This window comes from Anopheles marshallii, chromosome X (assembly GCF_943734725.1).
Source record: "Anopheles marshallii chromosome X, idAnoMarsDA_429_01, whole genome shotgun sequence".
In the NCBI taxonomy this organism is placed as follows: Eukaryota; Metazoa; Arthropoda; class Insecta; order Diptera; family Culicidae; genus Anopheles; species Anopheles marshallii.
Window position 1 is genome coordinate 9,602,322 of NC_071325.1, and position 20,981 is coordinate 9,623,302.

The window sequence follows — 20,981 nt, forward strand, 5'->3', positions numbered from 1 at the left end:
CGAAAATGTGGTCGGAAGGTTTTTGCCTCTCGTCTCCCATTTGTGTTGTTGCTGCTCCGTTCGTTGTTGATTTTTTTTTTTGGTTTTTCGGAAGGCACGTTGCAAGCACTGTATTTTCCGGCCGTGTGTGTATGTATCCTGTTGTTTCTCTTTCCACGTTTAATTTCTCGGTTCTGCTCTACCATATTTCACCATTCGTCTATTCTGGGACCACACCGGGTTCCGGTTTTGCGTTGTTGCAAATGTCATCCTGCCATTGATAACGGCTTTCATTGCGTTGTTGGTTTCTGTAGCATGGATTGGTTGCAGGGGTTTTTTTTTTTTGTTGCTGCTTTGTTTGTTTTATAGCTCCTTTATGTTTTCACCTCCCATCCCATCTCCGTTCAGGGGGGTTTCCTCTTAATTCTCTGCTGATGTTATTTAATACTTCGTCATCTGCATTTGCACTGGTAGCGTTCAATCCGTGGCAGTTGATGGGGACTGCTAACCGCAACAATTGCACTCTCCATAATGGTTTGGTTTATTTTTCCTGCTTGGATTATGGCCATTTTCCACCCAACAAAAAAAAATTATCCATTATTGTTTAACTGTCCGGTAGCAATGTATTCAATGGCTGCATCCGTTAAACTTAAATGGTTTTTTTAATACATTTGGAGGTTATTATTTAATTACCATTAACGAACAACCTCACAATATATGTGGACAGTTTTTTTATACTAGACACTCTTTGTTAACTAAAGTTTTCTTAGGCATCTATGTCACTAAAATGTTGTAGCGCTTATTAGAAGACGGACTACAATACAACATATAGCAATGCATAGAGTCGACCCGGCGGTCTTGACACGCCATCATCAGATGAACGATCATCTAAAGTGCACATTCAGACACTTTTTTGCTGTATTGGTTTCACTTTCGCTTGTCTTTTGCACTGGCTAGTTTTCTAGTAGTATGCAAATATAGCATTCACCGCACATATATTCTCTTTCACTCCTCTCTCTCTACTGCTCTCTCACTCTCGCCTTTTACCTTCACATTGCCGAATAGTACGTTATCGCAACACGGAAATCAACCGCCACTCTATTACACTACTTAACCGACCGAGTGCGTAGATCCCCTGTTTCCAACCGATTCGTCCTTCGTGCTTCCCAACCTCGACGGTGCGTCGTTTTCTTATGGCATCTCGCAAAACGGGGGGCTGATCGGTATCGTTGCGTGTCTGTCCGCGTTCGGTTTTCGGTGCAAACTGATGCCGGACCACACCGAAGCGTCCACAACGGTACGGTATCTCCGGATACAGCCTCCGACGACGAAGGCCCGACCGCGCACATCGTACCCGAAGCAGAGCAACCGAAGCACGAACCCGAACCATTTATCGGGGACGCAAGGATGCTGGATTGCAAGCGCCTAGCCTAACCAAAGCGACCGTCGGTGAGAGCAGTTTCCTTCCTGTGTTTTGGTTCCGCTCAGAGAAACCGAACCGTCATCGAAACCGTCATCGACAAAAGGGAGTGACTTCAATGACGATGCTCGCTTTGGGATAGTTTGTCTGATCGAGGTGGGGTGATGGGAATTATCGCATCGTTTCTGCGACACTACCAATAACAACAAACCATCGCAGATGAGAGTACCGGATGCAGTGAAAAGTTTTATAGTAATATGTCTGGAAAATTCGTGTACTTTACCGATAAGATCCTAACGCTTGATAGGTGTAGGCTTCATCAGAAACATTCAATCCGGTATATTACATCATAAACTTATTGTTCTGTTTATTAACAGTGTAGTACAATAACTCTACAACTTCTTTCTCCTATGTGGCTTCTTACTCTATTTGCTCTGTTTTGTTATTTGTCCATTTCTATTTCTATTTGTTTCTTTTCTTTATGTTTTCCTAGTCTGGCTATATTCGCTTGCTCCAGCAGTTTACTTAATTTTCTTTTTGTTTAGAGTTTAATTTAGATTTAATTGTAATATTGAATAGCCCCTGAGGCAAACAATAAATTAATAATAATAACAATAATAATAATAATAATAATAATAATAATAATAATAATAATAATAATAATAATAATAATAACAGTTTTATAACAGTTTTTACATAAAAATTCATTCATTCTTCAGTGTGTATATGTTTAATTGAAAAGCAAATATTCAACCATTTTGGTACACACACATCTACGTGTAATGAACAGCTTACAAACAGAACTATAGAAAAATAAGAACGATTCCTATGGTAGTGAAACATCTTAATTCCTATAAATTTAATTGCTAAGTACTAAATGGACAGATACGAAGACTTAGTGCTAAAAAAAGCCTTACCTTTTCATCGTATACGAACAGAGGATATTTTGTGCTGGACATACCATGCAGTTTAAAATAATAAAATTAGAGTTTAATACACACTTTAGCATAGGAGCAGACATAACGATTCCTTTTCGGACAATCGATGCTCTCTACCAACAACTACCTACAGATATTGTTAATCTTGAACATGTAATGTTTTGGCAGATTTTTTTGTTTTAACGTTTAGCTGTGGATATTGGTTACTCTCAATTTTAGTATTTTAAGTCCTAAAGGTTCCGAGGTAGATAAAGAATCCTATCAAATTACTAAATCATAGCTTGCGTGGATACTTTCGTCTAAGTTCCACTGTGAACTTAGTTTCTTCTCTTTTAGTTCTACAAACCGTCTTGAACTTAGGCTTGACAAATCCTATTAACTGGATCCTCTAAACTAAACGGTAGTGATGGGAAAAAGAGCTCACTAAGATGAAGTGACTCAAGGTGAGTTACACTGAAGAGATGTCTCTTGAAGAGATTCTTTGAGGAGATATTCTACGCTATAAACATAGTAAAAGCAAGAATGAGGGTAAGTGGATTGTGGGGCGAAGTCAGCTCTTCATCGCATGAGTTACAACTCTGAGTTGCTAGTCGGAGATATTCAACTCATCAGATGTTATTTTGAGTGGATAGTCGTCATGAAGTGTTATGGTTCAACTCAACAAACACCAGAATATGTTACGGAGCAAATCAACGGACAACAAAACATGAGATGTTAGTAGATCAGAGATAAATGTCAGCTCCCGATAAGTGGTGGCTTAAATAACTAAGTCGTGATTCTAATCTCAATGAGTAGGCTTATTCGCGAATGAGTGGTAATGACCTACTCATTATTAAAGTTTAACTCATTCGATCATTCTTACACAATAAGTGTTATTTAACCGACCTTCCGAAACTCTTTGTCAAAGAATATGGAAAGAAATTCATCGATAGTGACTTAGTTCTGCATCACACAGTGCAATAATCATTTTACGAATCAAATTTTACACATCCTTCAAACGATCCTAACATCAAACCATAACTCACTGGCACCCCCATAGAGTAAATAAAGAAGCCGTATTACATAACATTTCTCTTCCCATTTATTTTATTTCGAACTTCTTAAGAATGCCAAAACTTCCGCACATACATAACACATCGCTAGGAATTATCCTGGTATTGCTGATGATCTGAACTGTGCCGAAGAGCGAAGCGAATCCCGTGGACGGTTCCACCAACCCGGGATCCACTCTTGCCGCAGCGCGCCACGGAGCGAAAGTTTTACTGCATTTTAATTCAGTCGAAATAAACAGAAGTAAGTTAAGTGCGTCGTAAATTGAAAGTGTCGTTGGTGTAACGGTGAGATTTCGGGGCGAAAGAAAGTAGCTCCGCGCTGCTTTTGTACTTTTTTATGTGTTAGAACTATGTGTGAGTGTATGTGGTGTGTTGCCAACAAAGCAAATAACAAAAAAAAAGCAACCTACAACGAAAGACGCTTGAGGTTGCTTGAAACGGTGCTAAGATTTTGCAGCGGACCGGCTGGGTCTCAGCCGTTTGGCAAGATTTTAAATATAATGTTCGCGAAATTTCCTCATTAGAGGGTAGATTGACAATTGCACTCCAACTGGGGCACTATTGACAGCTGCAATTAAACGTCTCGCCCAGCAGGAAAGCTAAATCTTAGCGAAAGAAGAAACCTCTGCACTTTCTGGAAGGCTCGTAAAACTCGGCAACTAACCCACCGGGCTTTGCCCAATAGCAGGCAGGCAAGTCGTGAAGATTACAACTTTACGCTCTTCGGCTGTTTGTTTCACTCGGGCCATGGAAGTTTATTGGGTCGTACTTTGAGCGTCCGGACCGGGTCGAATATCACCGTGACGTTGACAACCGCGGGAGCGCCTCTGTTCCGAGGGCGCCTTGCCGCATCGGCGATTTATTTGCATCGTAAATTTCTCCATTCGTCACGGTTGACCGGTTCGACGCATTTTTGGGTGCCTGCCCCAACGTGCCACTGTCTGTTGATGAGATGCAAGGGGAGTAGTTTGGAACGGTTCCAATGCCTACTTTAAGACTGCTAGCAGCGTTCGGCACGGTTGGTCATCGGCGCGGAAACGCGGAAATCTCGGACTAAATCTTCCCATTTCGCCGGAGTGCCGGTTGGGGCTATAACAGTTGAATTCACAATCCCGCCCGGCCGATGGCATTCCTGCTGGCGTCAGCAACAGACGGCCCCGGTACCCGTTTCGTCTGCGAACGGGGACGCAAAGATATGTGCACGACAAACAGAAGTTCACCAATGCTGCCAAGTGCAACGAGGTGTGAAAGTTGATAATCGTAATAATGATCCCTCGACTACACTCTGCTCTGCCGTGACCAAGAATTGGGGCTGCAGCCTCGCCAGGCTGGAAAGAAAACTAAATGTCTGACAATGGGTTTTTACCTATTTGTGGCATTTGTCAACCACTTGCCATGGTTGGCGATCGCTTGTTTGGCAATATACCGCATAGAAAACTTAAGTGGCTCGTGGAAATTTCGTGGCTCTAATATTATTATTATTATTCCCATGCCCAGCCATTCTCCTTCTCACGCTTCCCTTAGTTTTCAAAATATTTCCCTTCACATAAAAAAAGTGTTCTTGCAATTGAACCATGGTCGTAGAGTATCTCTACGCCACCGGAATTAGTCACTCTGCCACAAGTTAGCGATAACAAATATCCATGCCCGGCTGCATATCCCCACCGAAGATAAGCGCTTTGTGCTCGTTGGGCCTCCTCCCTGACTGACAACTACTTGACAGAACATGATCAACGCAGGTCTAGCACCTTTTTCGCCCGGCACCGTACAGTTGTCGCCCGTCATCCCCGGGAATGATTACCAGGTTTAAAGGCCAAAATGGAGGAAAATTAATTACCCTGACCCTTGTCATAAGTCAATTTTAATTAAGGCGACAAAAAACGTCCTCGCTGCAATCTAAGGGAAAAACTTCACCCACGATTTTCAAACACGGCAGTACGACGGAAAGCTGAACAGGAAAAATTGAACGCAGGAGAGCTTGAAGAAAGAGTACACTCATATTTACGAAGGAAAAGAAAGTTCGAAATGATCCAGCTTAATGTTCTTCAAAAATAAAAAAAATAGATCGATACGAATGGCCGATTGGCTCTGTCGCGTCGCGAAAAAAAGTCTGGAAAATAACTTTTTATTTTCTCAATACTATTACGCGCTTTACTAAAACTTCAATTCTCTCCTCATTTGCAGAAATTCTAATCAAATTCCTTGCAGCAATTAATGCTCCTTTTGCTAGTTCTACATATAAGTAAAACGTCCTTTATGCTACTAAGATATCAGGTAAAACCGGGACACAACGTTTCTTACATGTACAATGCTGTGTCTCTAGGCCACTCTGAAGATCTGCGAAGGTTTACCTCGGTTATCTCGAGCCCTCAGTTTTTCCCTAAAAATTCTTCATCTGGCCATTGCGCTCATCAACGAACCGGAACTTGGTGTAAATGGATGTGCGATGTAGTACTACGGGGCTGACGATTCGCGGCAAAGCAAAAGTGACAACGATGCAAAAAAAAAAACACCAAACAAGATGGTAGAATTTCCCTTCGCTTTCATGCATGATTAATGCACAGCACAGCGTAAAGACATTTATCTTCCACCATTGCGTGAAGGTTCATTCATTGTTGAGTGAATGGTTAATTTTGGGTTTCGCGAAAATGACATACGAATGAAAGTGCTGCAATACATAAACATACATAGAACAGGACCTTATTGCTACGGCGCTGAAAGAATAGCGACTTCACATTATTTCGTAAAGCTGCTGCATCGTGCTTTTTTTCCTTGTCAGCACCTTTTCCAAGTGCAGGCTATTAATACGCATCTTAATCATTCCTCAATTAACCACATGCAGGTTTCTGGTTGCATGTTGCAGCACGCCATTTTAAAGTAATTGTTTGACTTACGGGTATCCTCAGTCGGCAGATAACAACTAAAATATCGAACCACGACATGCGGCAAACTCGTGCTTAGCGAAGAAAGTCCTGTCACGTTGACCCGCACCTTTAAACCATCATTTATGTTTTCCCGCTTCACCGTTCTTATAGAGAGACTCTCAAATTTCCTTTCAACAGAACAAAACAAAAAAAGAACACCTCCCCGCCCGAACTACTTCACAGCGACTCAAAATTCGTGCAGGTGCAGGGTGGTTCGGTGGCAACCGGAAGTGGGCACCACTTCATCATCCAATTAAATATTTTTCAACAGGATTTATGATGGCCCATTTGTTTTCCACTTCGTGGTGCTGTTGTGGGGTTTGTAGATAAATATGTTTTTTGGGTGGCAGTGCCAGGAAAATATGGTTTCTCATCGTTTTACGAGCGAATAATGGAGCCAGTCGCATGGGCAGCACAGGTGTACGGACCTGTCATTGCAACAGTAAAGAATATTGTGGCGAGAAAAAAGTCCTCTGGCAGTCCTCTGTTCGCTTGATTAAAGCGAAACTGGACCGCGCTCGCCAAACTATGTTTGCGTAATCATATCCTTTTTTTCCGAACATAATGAACTGAAGATATTTTTTATAATTATATTTAAACTGTGATATATTGTGTTGCTTCATAAACTTAAAGGTAAAAAAAAATCTTTAGTTTAAGCTAAGCATACGCTCCCGGATATCCAAACGATGGCTAAAAAAGCCGCCTCCCCCGACCCGTACGATAAAAAGAGCTAATAAAGATATTGGCTTAGCGGATGCGACCATTGCAACGGCCTCGATGCTCTTATCTGCGCACGCATGGACACGCTTTATTGCAAGGCTGGTTAATATGTTGCAAATGGACACGAAAACCCATCCGGCTACTGCCAGCGTACGGAACGGTTCCGGAAGGCTTGCTGCAGCCAATAAATTTTACCGCGCATCACGGAACCGTTGCAAGAAGGTGTGTTTTCCCGTACCACATCACCACATCCCAGCGTACCGGATACAGCTTCCAGCCAGCTCAAATTGCAACCCGATGTAACATCATTAAGCTCGGTGTGTGTAGAACTCTTTACTATCCTTCCCGTATGCCGCGTTGATAAGTGTTCGCCAGACATGCTGACAGTGCCCGGATGCAAGTATTTAGCTTGCCGAGCTCGCGCTTGAATGTGTGTGTGTGTGTGTATGAACGGACTGACGATAAGCCTCATACCGTCGACGCTCCTCTTAAAGATGTCTTGTACGGACCGAACAAAAAAAAAGGCCCTTACCTTAAATCGAGTATGGTTGCGGCCGGGCGTGCGAACCGATTACAGATTCGTAAGGTAATGTTTTCCCCCACAAGCACTGTCGCTGCCGAGGTGAAGAAAACCGCACGGCCATCCTGTACCACACCGAGCGGAAGCTGAAAGACAGTAATGGGAACCAATGGAGCAAAACCTGAGGTTGAGCTAGTGGACGTATACCAACAAACAAAAAAAATATGGATGTCGTAATGCATTAGACAAGTCAACTGGCATTGGAAATTTATGTTATTTTCTTATCGAACTTCCTTCTTACCCACCTATGTTGTCCCTGCAGGGCACAAATACATTATAGTTTTTCGCCCGCATTCTTGAAGTGAGGTTTCTTTTTTTTTTTTGGTCCACATCGCTTGTTCCAACCAAGTCTTTATCAACCAAATTCCATTTTTGAGCAAGTGTTGGTCCGGCATGTTTGTGGGTGGGATCTGCATTCGTGTATTAAAGCGTTCTTTTATATTCATGCACAGACGTTTGTTTTAAACTGTCCTAAGCTGATCATTGCCATTATTGAAGAGGGTGATGCACTCTGAAAGTCAGGATAGGTGTACAAAACAGTGCACGTAAAAGTTGTAGGACAAAGCTAGTACCAGATCCCATCCGGATCTTCTGGTTCACCTGGGATAAGGTTTGAACATCCGGCTATCTGTAAATTTTTAACATTGACTACGACGTGCACTCCAAGGCATCGAATGAAGAAAAACGAAAACCTTCTATATCTAGAGACACTTCACATCCGCAATAGATACCCAACACAGCAGTAATAATATTTGTCAGTTCGGGTGTGAGATCTGAGCCTCAAATAGCAATCGTAGTTCTGATCCTACAACAGCTTACGTCCAAGCGCGCCAAAGACTAAAGATGAAGATCGAATATAACGTGACTTCAATGTTCTCCAAGAAGGTTGGGCGGTGAAGAAATACTTAGAAAAGATAGCGATTGTTTTTTTGAAAGTGAAATTCAGAACAACAAGTAATCACCGAGATGTATCGGCTTGCAAAGCTGATGAAAAATTGTATTTCCGACGAAGCGCGATACCAAACTTTTAATGGATGACGAGGCGTATTGGACACAGGATGGTAACAACTTTTGTGGAAGATGTATAATTTCATACATCCTCGTCTAACAGAATCAACATTGAGGACTCCAACCTCATGTTCCCGAAGCAGGTGTGGGTAACAGTTAGCGAACATTTCCGTTTCTTCAGACTTTGGGATATGTGCTCAAAGTGTCTTCTTGAAGATGACTACTTCCATCAGAAACTATGACCTGAAAGGGTATGCGAACTTTTGAACTGATCTGATCACGCATATCATGCAAACAAAACTCTGAATGGAATGGGATGTCTAAAGATACCCATACCTTCAAAAAACACCCACCCTGCCAATGGTTCTCAGAAGGTGGCGAGTAGAATTTCATGATCAAAACATAAACGAAGCAACTCTTTCATGAACTTTGACAATTTCCTTTAGCCGTTACCTGACCATCAATTTTACACTCGAAATTGTTGAAGTACATCTTCCAGTTGATGTACGCACCAAAACTGTAATGCCTCACCTAGGGAACTCACCTGAGCGTTACTGAGAAGGTTGGTGATCTTCGATAAAACCTCTGTCCATCTTGATTATTTAATCCACCTTAGTTCCTCTGTTAATTTGACTTGATAAATCCAGACAAGTACACACAAAAAATGCGTTCATGTTCCACTCATAGTTCACTGTTACTGTCACTCTGTGAACAGCTTGATTGTATACCGCTTTTTTCCTCCACATCCAGCAGCAAATACGTGCTGGACGCAGTCAGGCATAGGAAATGAATTTTCTGGAAATTAGATGTCGGTGTGTAACCTAGTGGTCTAGTAAATTTATCACACAACTTCCGTCCTCAACCGCTGCAGTCGTGAAGCGTTTTCTAGAAGCAGTGTGGTTAGCATATACCTACCATTTGTAACCGACCTATGACTAAGGTTGTTATTGGTCGATTATTGAATCATGTTCTTTTTATAAGCCCCCTGGCTTATTGCTAAAACGTCAAGTGCAGCTGCTGCTACAAACCGGCCCGGACTTTTCATCTACAGCAGTTGCGAACTGTTCAGTCTAAACGTGTGTCTTAAGATGGTCGGTTGTGGCTTTCAGTGGCTCGATCTAGTCAATTAAGGTCAGTTGTTTAAGTTCTCTAGCACCTTTTCCCCGGTGGCGCACCATCCTGCAGCAGACATTTATGAAACGGAACACCAGCACGGTTGCATTGATGATTATTAAAGATAGATTTTTTTACACTATCCGCCCATAAGCAAGCCGTCTGTTTTCGACGCAACATTGCTTCCAATTATTAGCGTTCTGTTCAATTTACCACCGGTTCTTCTGGTGGCGTATTCGAGTTCGCTCTGCAACCGCCAACTTCATAAACTAGCCAACTTTATTCCCCCACGACACACAGGCATCGGGCGCGCTGGATATTCATTAGGGACGGTATCTCGCACTCGGTGGCTGTGGTAAAATTTCCCCGAGATCGAGATGCTTTCTCAGTCGGGCAGAATTGTCCAGAAGAGATCGGGCGCATTACCGCGTACCGGCGTACCGTGAGAGGAAGCATGAAATATTTTAAGCACGAAGCAAAACCCTCAACTACGGCAGCGGCCGGCAAATAAATACAACCCCGAATTGTACGGGACGCCAACCGGTACCGCTGCCCATCGTGCGCGCGGCCCTGGAATGGTAGTGAAAAATTGTTTGTGTACCATATTTTTAAATTTTACGCTTTTTTCCCCTCCCCCGCCCGTTTGCCGCCCCTGCCCTGCCCCGAACCCTTCCAGCCTTCAGATTGTGGTTTTCATGCGTTATTAAATTCTTACGTTTCGTTGAGCGGCAACATGGGATTTGCTGCTTGACTGCCCGTCCAGTCCGTTCCGGGTAGTTCCGCAAAAAGGGTGGTATACGGACCGGGAAAAAAGAGCGGGGGGAGGGGGGGGAGGGAAGCATGACATGATTTGGAGACGATGCAGGTGGTGGGTGCATCGATTGCAGTTGGCCCGTTGACAGCGAAATGCTGCGAAGAAGGCACTGCTGCCAACCGCACACTGCGCCCCGATTGCTAATGGGGATGATTTAAAGCGCACAAACTTTAAATTAATCGACTCTATGATGTTTCCATGGACCATGTCCTTGGCAGCGTGTATTGAGTGTGGCCAGCAGGAGCTGGTTTTGCCAAAAACATTTCTTTGCTAGACGGTAGACGACAAGACAAACGACATGCCGTGCAAAAAAAAAATACACACACACAGAAATGAAAACTTTCAGGCATCAATTGATGCGCACCAACCTCAAATCGTTCTACATTTTATTTTTATCGAGCAACAGTTTCTGATTTTAACGGTTTTTTTTTATACCAGTTTCCTGTCGCCTAATGGTGTATTCACTTATACATCGTACATTGTTGTGACATTAGATATAGACGATAGACAGCACCATTAGACTGGATGGACAGAATATATCGCAGAGTTATTATTTCGCACTGAAATCTCCTTCGCGAAAGGATTCTCCAACTACGACTAATCCATTAAGATGTACCTAAAAATCACTACACAAATGTATGCCTCAATACTCACTGCATCTGAGCAGCAGGACATTATCATTATCCTTTCTGATAAAACTCCTCACGGTGATCTTAATGGATGACGAGAACTACTTTACGTCTTCCTACCAATGAGGATATGCCTTGACAACTCCCATACCAACTTGCGTGATGGTGTCTTTCTGTGGTTGACGCCTAGTGAAGAGGAACTGTTCCTTCCCGTTCAATATTTGCGATGTGTTGGGGCGAAAGGGTAGGTGCGACATATGAATCAAGTCCATCGCGGCACGAAGAATGATGCGATCTTTCGGTCTGTTCTAACCTTACCTCAACATGTCGAAGATATCTCTAGGGGGTAATGCATCCTCAAGATATTCGTCTAACCGAAAAGAAACCTTTATGTGCTCAGATGTGTCTGAGGAAAAGGAAATTGGAGAAAGCTCTTAGATCTATTCCAATAAATTTGAGAGCGAAACGGAGGAACACCGTAAACAGCAGAACCAAATGCTGGTGTTTATTTTATCCCCGACCATACGATGAAGTTTCGGTCAGCTGGAGTAGAACCAGCATCAGTTGGCGATGCAGTCTTCTAGCAGGCCTATGAAATGTAAGTTTTATATTATTTGGCTCATTCTCATCCACTTTTATTATTGTTTAAGCTAATTTTAATTGCTGTTAAAACGCATGCCTTTAATGACTCCCAATGAATTAAACAGTCTGGGGTTCTACATGGTGCTTTATTTTAGGTTAACGGTCCATAACACTGGGATAAACGAAGTGTGATAAAAGGAATCGAAGATTTGGAAGAACGTGTTGCGATGATTGTTGTTGAGATATTACCCATGTAAGTCATTCAACCGTTTACAATTGTAACATACTACACATTTGTAAACGTCGTTTCATGCTGAAGGATTTCAGAATCTGGGTTTCATGCGATTCCTAGCCCGTCTGTGTCTCGCCGGTGAATTTTGCGGTACAATGCAAATAAACCTACTCACTTGGCAACAGCCACAGTTTGCTGGGCGTGAAGAATCGTTGGCATTATTGGTTAGTCGCAAAAATGTCGATTAGCTACGCATCGATAATTTATACGCGCGAAGCAGCAAACCAGCGAAGCGTTGCAGTAACTAGCCTGCAAAATGCATTGCCACACCACACTGACGTCAGACTATCGAGCCAGCAAGGCACGTAGAGACAATGTGGCCTGGCTATATCATGGAGATGTAAAGGATTGTGTTATCGCTTACTGGGCACAATTCACTGCAGCAGTTGTAAAAAAAATCCCTTATTCTCTTAACGTTTTCCATTTCACATTGGGGAAGCAACCCTTCAAAAAAAATTGTTGCCTAACTCCTTCGCTGAAATCGATATATCGATGAACTTTTCGATAACCGCCCAATGTTGTGAAACACTAAAACATATTGTTGAAACCATCGATCCCATCCTTACATCACGTTGCAAAACACAACAATCATAAAGTAGCTACTAACATAACATCCAATCAATTATTATCTATAGGAAAGTTGCACCATTCAAAGGCTTGTGCAACCGTTCTAACCAATAACATGTGCCCGACCGATATCAATCGTAACTGGCAAGCGCACACAGGCGCACCGTAACATAAGCTTACCAATGCGGATGCGCTGTTTGCTAAATAATTTAATTTATTGCTCTCAATTGAATTTGTAAGTCATCAATCATCGGATTTTATCGAAATAATCAAAAAGCATCGTGCACTGCTTGCTGTCATGGCTCACTCGAGAACCAAGATGGAGTTTCCATGTCAACCGTCGGTTCACGCAACCGCTTGGAAAAACCCCAGGCCGAACAGTCGTGCACACACAATATGGACGGTAACCGAGTGCATTGCTGGTACGGGAATTGATCACTAAAGCTTTAACAAACCTTCCACCCTCCACCCCCGTTTTTTCAGGTTTATGGTTCTTGCAGGATCAATGCTTTGGGAAAGATAAATCGGCATCGAAGCCAATCGTTCGCTGTACCACGAGCGCATTCGGGATAGCATTTTAGCGTTGGAGATGTTGCTTCCTCTGCGAAAGATCTCCGCCGGTAGCGGAGTTGATAAAATGTACTGTTTTGTGGATCATTTTGTTTCATCCGAAATTCCATTCCGATGGCAGTACATATACAAATAATCTATTTTATTGTGATTTTTTTGACGCACTTACTTGGAAAAGGACCATACATGGTGATATGCAAGTAGTAGAAGTTACTTGAACCTGGTAAAATGCTAACCCGCTCGATATGTACGATGTTCATGAGGGCTCAAGACAGCTACGCAGAAGAAAATTAATTTTATGATTTCTAAATGAAAAATTATTTCTTATCAGAAAACAGTTGTGTTTTTGTTTGGTTTTTTCCTTTTATTTCATTATTTTTTATTCCTATTGTCTTGTCGTACAATTGGAAGTACTCTCTCTAAATTACAGGCAGTCCCCGAGATACGTGGTTCAGTAAGTTTAAAGCACAAAACCTTAGAAAAAAGATGATAATTGGTCGAAAGTATCTTCCTTTGTCATGTACAACATTTGTTTTTAGTTTATGTTAATAAATTTCTTCAAAAAGTCGTCTGATTTACTGAATAAATTAAGTGCAGAGAAGAAGAAAAGAAGGAAGTCAGCATTGTAACTATGAAATATAAACGATTTTACTCTCGTTATAGCGGTTATAGCGGTCCGCTATAATAGCATATTTAGAGTACTGCATTAATTAATTCCAATTCCAATAATTAATTACATCAATTCTATGATTGCTTCCACTACAAAAATAGTACCTTCTTGTCTCTAAAACTCATGCGAATCGCCTAGTGAAATTTAATGTTGCGATAATTTATGATCTAAACGTTCATTAGCAGAAAAACAATTTACTTAAAAAAGTGTCCTAGATCACTTTGATACTACGTGGTTTGTGTCTAGGATGATCTAAAACGTCATGTGACGTTATTGTATGAGACGTATGGTAAATCGATGTCTTAGTTTTAATCGATGTTATCGATGTGTGACTTAGTTTTAATGTATAATGCGCTCCTGATTAAGGTGGTCGAACCTACATGGTACACTAGTAGGTAGATGGCCTTAATCGTTGATATTTGTGTCATAACCACTACATTTAGATAATTCGTCTATCTCCATCCTGTTAATGGACAGGAGATGGGACATCATCATCATCTTCAATAAACCTCGACCAGGTGTATGTTTCAAGGTTAGTTGCCGTGCGGCGCAACGTATCGTTTTCGGGTGCTATCACCACACTCTTACCCCTTCATGTTAAATACATTTACTATCAACCGGTTTGGTGGCGCACGTGGGTTAGGGGTTGAAAGCTTTTATCGCCAGTTGACAGTGTAATTTCCGAAAAATTGTTACTGCTCGTCAATTTCCGCTCGATTTTCATCATTGTCACCTTTTTTTTTCATTCGGATGGGCCGGAACCCTTCAGGTTGCGACGGTCAGCGGCTGCGGGTCCACTCGTATTGCTGCCGGACGCAAGGGATGCAGCGACCGACGCACGTAAGGGCGTTTCATTTTTCCACTTTATGCTTTTGCTGGAAGAAATGGTCCCGCAGTAGGTGAACATCTTCGCAGATCGGTGCCAAATCGACGACCGCTACCCGACGGACGGCACATAAAAAACCATTGTGAAAATGCAGTAAATTTTATAGCTGTAATAAAATCAAATATATACCGGGAGCCGTCCCTCCGTTTGAGGTTGCGCATATTGCTGTACGGATTAAGGTTCGCTTGTTATCCTTCGGGCGGGAATGCAAGCGTACACGCAGAGGGATTACACTGTATCGACTATCCTGAACAGTCGAACATCACCTGTGTCCTGGCACGTACCATTCGACCAACGTTGACATTAGCTGGTAATATCGTAGCCTTCACGGCAGATACCGTGCTAGAGGAAGGTTAAAAATCGTAACTACTAGTTTCTTAACCTTCATATCTGAATTTTACCAGGTTATCTACCAATTTAAGTTTATTTAATGCATCTTTTGTTAAAAAACAGTCCAACGGCAGTACCTCAAGCGACCGAACCCGTAGGGATGTTGTGTATAATGTGAAAAACATACGAACAAATGAAACCCCTTTCATAACCGATTTCTCACGAAATTGATGCAGTACGACATTGACGTGAACATGTTTATTATTCAACGCGATTTCCACCATCGGTATCCGCACAGCATCGACATCGCCATCCAGACACAAGGCTACAGATTTTATGAATTCCTTCTCTCTCTCTCTTTTTTTATGTCCGTCTGAACAACTTCAAGCAGATCGTGAAGATCAGCGCGGAAGCATTGACACGACTATTTCGGGCCCGGTGTGATCGCTCGTGGCGCTGGGGAGTGAACATTTTATCGCTCCCCGAAACAATTGAAACAATTTCATTTAATAGATTATCGTTATTGCTGGTTGGGTTTTAACGTTCTCCATCTTTCCAGCCGAGTTTGGTTTGAAACAACCAAACGAATAATAGCTACCAGTGTCCCTGCTTCACCCTGCGACAGTGAATGCACTGTCGGGCCGGGGCGGTCATAAATCTTGAGCTTTTTATTGGTTGTAGCATAATCATTGTAATATGAATTATTTATTGATAATTGAAAAGATAATTTTTTTTGTTTTTCATTAGAAACAACTACCTATGTTTTTGCTATATTTTTTGTCATTTAAAATAAGTTTAATAATAATAATTGTCAATTTATAGTACGGCAAACAGTAAAATAAATATAATAAAAAAATATTACAAAAAAAGATATTACAGATGAAATACCAGCCCCAACACGAAACAAAAACAGGCAGTGCTCTAGATACGTTATTATAGCGGACCGCTCTAATTCAGGAATGTACCACGTATCTCGAACTTCCACGTATCCTGGTGCGATATCGTTTATCGTTTAGTTACAGAGTCGACTTACTTATCTGCATGTTTCTATTCAGCTTTTTAGTTTGATTAACATTAAAAACAAACTAAAAAGCTGGCATCAAACTAAAGCATTGTGATTAAATACGTGAATCTTTATTTTAACCACTCTTTCACATTTCATTGCCTAAATGTATATCTAACAGGTACCTTGTATCTCGAAGACTACCATTATTATAGTAAGAGTTAGTGTCTGTTGAATCTGATTGAATCATACATTAGTATGATACTTAGTGTTGCTATTATTATCATGAATCGCTATTAACATCCTGAACAATCTTTTATCACATAAATAATCTTTTGAGAGTTAACTCTTAACTTGACTTAAGTTAACTCTTAGTTTGAATGAGTCTTTACTGAACATTCTTATAAACTACTCGTCAAAAGACAACAATACAACGACTGTATTAAATCTGCTGAAAACTCCCTCTTTTACCTTATATAATTTATAAAAGACTTGATTTATATTATTCTTAACGATATTTTTTATACTTTTTAGCAAAAAAAAGTTAAAATACATTAATACTATTGTTTTTTGTATTCAAAATGCAACATTACCAGCCCTGCTAGGCCATCGTTTATTAATTTAACTAAAAAAACGCATTATATGACCATGATGTTGACCAAACCATCCCATAGTGCAAATGGTTTTATCGGAAAGCTGTTTTTTGGTTTCATTTTCTTTCGCCCCCTCTGCCTTTACACCAAAAACCTCTACGTACCGGTTTGATGGCTTGGTGCAAAAGCAATTTTGTTTAATGTTTTTATCCATCGGCCCCGCCTCGGTTAGGAACGCTTTTTTTCCCCCTACAGATGTCGTTCATTTTTTAACAAACCGCTGCTCCGTCCGATCACACGTTGCACACTCGGTAAGCGTTCGATCGTGGTCTTAAATTATTTATAAAACGATTAAGAATTTCCTTAATCGTTCGGCCGGTGTTCACTATCGGCGGTTGCCGGTGGTACTACCGTTGCCACGCAAACGCTGCTTTTAACCTGTGAGGTTTAGAGGTTAAATATTTTACTGCCAGCAATCGCGGAAACCGTTTGACCGCAGGCTCATTTCAATAAACGGAACAATTTCAGCTCAAGTGGAAAAGTTCGATGGCTGCAATTGCTACATGGGCGCCAATCTACGTGGAGGCTACAGCAATAGTAGCTAGTAGCAGAGAAGCTTGTTTACACTGTACTGTATTAATATCTTCTCCTGTGTGTTTAACTAATCAAAAAACTCTATTTTTTATTATTATAAAACTCCTATGCATGTTTGAGCTTGCCGATACTATAGATTTAACTACTCCAAATGGTTTTCCCTTCGTGGATAACATGGTACCAACATTTCTAATCTACTGTTACTGCAATTCCACCATCCACCCAAATAAAATCAAATAAAAACATAACCGACGGTAATAAAGTGCATGGGAAATGCATTGGATGGAAAAAGACAAACCCATATTCCACTGTGTTAATTCAAAGTCTCCGATTTCTGCTCCGAAGCACCGGCACCGCTGTGCGAGAAGGAAAGCAACCGAAACCCCAAAAACGATATCGTACGGCTGGAACAGCGCGGAGCCGTAAGCGGCGGGTAAAAAGTCAGCAAAAGCGGGCCAACGCAGTGGCCTTAAAAGGGTTGCCAAAGATGGCAGCGTCAGTATCCTAAAGGACGCAGGTGGCACGGTGCGAGGAAATGCAATTTATTTGAAATTATTAACGGGTCAAAGCGTTATGCAATTCATACATATAAATTTTCGGGACGCGCAAAAACCCCTCCGTCCCCGAACCGAAACCGAACGAGCAAGTCGATGATCTGCCCTCGGCTCGTTGTAAGATTCGGCGGCGCGCATTGATAGGCAGGGCCTTGCCTCCCCCGAAACTTTCACCGATGATGCACCGAGCGTGGCTGTTGGAAAAGGTTCCTTTTTGCAAATGGGCCGGCCATGCTTTCCAGCACCGATAGCGCGTTTATGGGCGGAGGGGGCTGAGTGAAGAGAAAAAAGGCATCCACTTAAATCAACAGAGAGGCGCGCGTAACGATGCAATGGGGTTTTTTTTTTGCGAACCGATGACGGGTAGGAAACGATCTGGACGTCTGCTGCCAACTTCCTGTCCTTGCAATATAGCTTTGAGTAAGATAAGTTGTGGAGCTTTTTCGGTAATCGGAGGATGTCTTTTATCAAGTATTTGATGACCTTAAGTATCAAAATGACTTCGGTGCTTCATATGCAAGTGTTTACTGAAAGTCGTTATAAATAACAACATAGCGACATTCAAAGAAATAAATAAATGAGTAAATAATAGAAAAATAAATAAATAAACAGAAAATATATAATATAATAAACAAATAAAGAAATTCATCAATAAGTAACAAAAATCATAAAACAACACACAATGAAGTAGCTAAATCTATGAACCAAATAACTAGTAAATAAACAAGATAAAACCGTCTAATTTACATATTTATATTCTCCAACTACAATGGTCTAGGTTCTAAAAGCTTAGATCAAAAGCATTATTTAATGTAACTCATCGATTTTGTGAAAAGTATTAAAACACGGAACAACTTTTTATCCGCCAGTCACGAAAAGAACTGAAGAACGAAGACGTATACGCTGAGCGGAGAGAGATGATTTGACCCATTGCCAATTACCTAATCTCCCTGCTGGAGACTTCTTAATAATAGCCTGAAGAGCTTGTACCGCCATAAAGAGGTATGGCGCAAAACGAGCTCTTTTCAAGCAGTTTCGTATGTACCTATGGCAGGATGTTTCATTTTCGACACTGACGAATAGTGATGGTAAGAAGTTTCTACTTTAAACTTAAACTTTAATCATCAGCTATAAACTTTAAACGTAGAATATTATAATAAAAGAACGATAGTGTTTTTTAAGTAAGATGTAATAGAGTATTTGCTACCAGAAGTTTTGTTGTTGCAGCTCTAGAAAGCCGCATAAATTGCTTATAACCGATCGCTTTTGATTCGTCAACGACCTCTTACCGTACAAACACGAGACGGGATGCAGAACACTACCAACAAGCGTGACGATGGAGTGCGATTTAAAATGTTAGTTTGCTATTTTTCTACCTTGTTCATCCTCCTGGGATTGGAAACAATAAAAAATAGCCGAACTACTTTCATGCACGATGGCCGAATCGGTGTGTAGATGGTAAATAAATTGAAATGTAGAGCATTGGCAAAGCGACGGATGTAGGAAACGACCGGAACCAAAAAAGGAGGGGAAGGTAAACCCAACTGACCGACCGACAGATGATTGGAAATTCCCGAGCGCTTGCCAAGATCCGGAAAAGGTGGAGTCGATGTTTTATTCATCCTACGGTCAATTTCCACACCCAATCAAACCACACGAAAGTAACCAAGCGCCGGGAACGGTCCGCTTCCTGCGTGGAACGAGCGCCGCCCGGTGGACGCTGCTTAGCTTCTTTTTAATTCCACCAATCCCACTCGTACGTTCATTTCGGGGCCAAATTGAATGCTTAACAACAAGCGAAAAAAAAGGAGCCGCGCGCCGGATGACAGGATGTCCCAGAAAAGTGATTTTGCAACGCAATGTCCGTCTGGGCGCCAATTGCTGGTCGCGTCCGGTAAATGACTGTGGTTTGCGAGCTAAACCTTTCAACGCTGCCGGCACATCAGCTATTGATTTGAACCGATTACCGATCAAAGTGCTGCGAGACGAGCTCCTGCATATTTATGCTGCGCCAAATGTTCGGCCGCGCCAGAGTAGTGCGGGTAGTTTCATTTATTGGACACCGGGGTTTGGAGGGTGCTAAAGTGAGCGGTACAGCAGAAGCGAGTGACAAATGGGTCTGTTACCATACACAGTCACACAGGCTGGCAACTGATTGCTATTTTGATTTTTTTTTATTCGTGAAGAACAGCTAAGCCATACTACTGCTGATTATTACTAGATGACAGGAGACATAAATTACAAATACTACTCGAAATGCCTTGGAACGTTAGGAAGTCCAGAGTTCGCAAAACGATTGAATCAAAACGAGTCACCGGAAGAGGACCAGATAAAGACACGTACATGTGTCATACATCAGGAAGTAGTAACCATTTCTTTGATTGATAATGGTAGTTTGAGTTGGAGCAAGAGCAAAAAAAGCATAGAACTTCCAATCCCTTGAGGTCTAAGTGGTCTAAGCACTTCGGACGGTTTTGTTCCCTCTGTTACTGCGAAATTTGATTACTTTGAAGTTTAATCACCGATCGTACTGCATTCGCTATCATTGAAATTCGTACCACTTCACTGCTGAGATCTACGATACGCTACCCAATTTTTTGATGCTCAGGACGCAGGGTTAACGCGGGTCAACAGTAGGTGTGGGCAAGCAAATAATAGTCGTGTTATTATAAGCTCAAACATTGTCAGCATCGCAAATGTAGTTAAACATTCATGGCCGTTCGCGAAATCGTGAATGCAAATGATTTGTTAGGGAGGTGGGAGGGGGGGATGGGGGGGGGTTAACCCCAACCCATACTGCACGGGACATATGCGGGCGGTGTTAGCCAATTGCAGAGGTGTAGACTAACCACGTGGCAGCTTAATTAAACTAAAATAATATGTAACGTGTCGCAGGCAAACGCTTAACCGTGCGCTTACCACATTTCGCCGGTTGCAACTCATACACCTACCTACCGCCGGCCCGCACAACCTACGGCGGAGGGGCTAACTGTAGTCTATAAATTCTAATGCAACAATAGCGCGCGGCACGGAACGCTCGGACGCACTGGTGTAATTCAAAGTGATATCCTTTCGGTGAAATAACAGCTAATGTCCGGCACGGTTCTGGCACAGGTTAAAACGTTTGCTAATGTATGAATGACACTTGAGATACATCCATTAA